Consider the following 1679-nt stretch of genomic DNA (forward strand, 5'->3'; position numbering starts at 1 on the left):
TAAGGGAGAACTTGGGGCTGGGATTGTGGCTGTTTGACCTATAGGAATGTATCACATCCTGGAATAGGATGGCCAATTAGAATGGAAGGAAAGGAAAAAGTGTGGAGCTTGTGTGTGAGTCCTATGCAGGGGCAAGGATGAAAGCCTCCTGGCACTGGGAAACAATCAGCAAAGCTAATTTCTCTTCCTCTCTCTTTTAAAATTTTGTTCATGCAAAGGCAACACATCTTGTTTTCTGGGAGGAAATGATGGTGATTGTGGAGTTGCCACTAAGCTCCATAAGGTAGATGGAGATATCCCCATTTTACAGATCAGTTCACAGACATGTGTTGTGACTTGCTTGAGGTCACCCAGCTAGTGTAGCAGAGCCTGATTTTAAATCCAGGTCTGTTTTTTCCACTGCTATGCAGGATACCTTTATGTTTTTGATGAAGTCAGAACAGAGATAGGAAGAATTTGATACTAACAGTATAGGCAATGGATGGGATGAATATGCTGACGGGAAAGGGAAGAGGCCCCAGCCTGTGCAGTTCCTTTCTGCTATTCCCCTCCTGGTCCTAACCCTTTTCTGATCCTCTAAGAGTGCCTTGCTTCTCCACTTCTGAAGTGTGGGAAATGCTAGTGATTCCACTTATATTAATAGGAATCTCAAATAACTTGTCCAAAACTGAATTGATCTTACCCACTCCCCAACCTCTCAGTAATTGTAACTCCAAACTTTTGGTGGTTCAGCTAAAAACTTTGAAGTCATCATTGATTTTATTTTTCATAACACACATCCAGTTTAGCAGCAAGATTTAGAATCCAATCGCTTCTCACCTGCTACACTGCCATACTACACTGGTCCAATCCATCATGATTTCTCCCCCTCCAAAATTCTTACAATACTCACAGCTGCTCACCTCCACCTTACCCTTCTGATCTCAGCTCCCACCATTCATCCCCTGGTTTGAGGACCATTCAGTCCCTCAAACACACCAATGTGCTTCTACGTCAAGGCCTTTGCACTTGCAATTCCCTTGGAGAACTCTTCCCCCAGGTATCAACTCCCTCCCTCATTCCGGTCGGGGCTCAACTGTCTTAGGGAGGACTCCCCTGAGCACCCTCTGTTAAACTGCAATTCCTTCCCCTTCAACGCTTGATTTTTCTCTATGGCACTCTCGTCATTTGATATAGTATGTTTTTCTTTATAGCTGTCTCCCCTAGTAGAAGGAAAACTCTACAAGGGCAAGGATTTCTGTTAGTTTTTTAGTGTTATTTCCTCAGTGCTTAGAACTGTACCAGGCCCAAAGTTGGTGCTCAGTATTTGTTGAATAAATAGCAAGAGCGACAGAGGAGTCGCGGAATGCCGTTGCACAGCAAGGTCCGGCCTTACTTCTGTGGTTAGAGTCCTCATCCCAACTTTTTAAAACAAAATCAAGTTCCTTGGAGCCCAGGTCGACGGTTGCTGAGCACCTGACCAACCAAGAGCGAACGGCGACCACTCTTGCTAGTTCTTTGTGAAGATCAGCTGGAAAGCGCGGAGGCGGTCCCTTCCTGCACCCCAAGTCAGCTCTAGGTACGCCCTGCTCTCACGCGCCCCGCTCTGGCGGCCGCCGTCCGCGGTAGCCGGAACGTTTCTGCGCGACTGCAGCGTGCGGCGGAAGGACTTCTGCGGTGTCCCTAGAGGGGCTGGGCCT

This window comes from Lemur catta, chromosome 12, assembly GCF_020740605.2.
Source record: "Lemur catta isolate mLemCat1 chromosome 12, mLemCat1.pri, whole genome shotgun sequence".
NCBI classification, from domain to species: Eukaryota; Metazoa; Chordata; class Mammalia; order Primates; family Lemuridae; genus Lemur; species Lemur catta.